Genomic DNA, 226 nt, shown 5'->3' on the forward strand with positions numbered 1-226 from the left:
TCATGGGATGGTGGCGTCAGCGGGACGCGAGGGTGAATCAGCCCGCTCACGTAAAACGGCGTGTAGCCGGTAGATGAATGCATTGCATTGCAAATTCTACGAGTGGCAACATGGCGCTCCAGCGCCTCGGCGTCTCAGCGCAGACGCTGCGAAGAACGTCTTCGATGCCGCGATTCACCCTTTCGGTTTGACCATCGGTCTGCGGATGATCTGCTGTCGACATATC

Source organism: Plasmopara halstedii (assembly GCF_900000015.1).
Source record: "Plasmopara halstedii genome assembly, contig: Scaffold_2604, whole genome shotgun sequence".
In the NCBI taxonomy this organism is placed as follows: Eukaryota; Oomycota; class Peronosporomycetes; order Peronosporales; family Peronosporaceae; genus Plasmopara; species Plasmopara halstedii.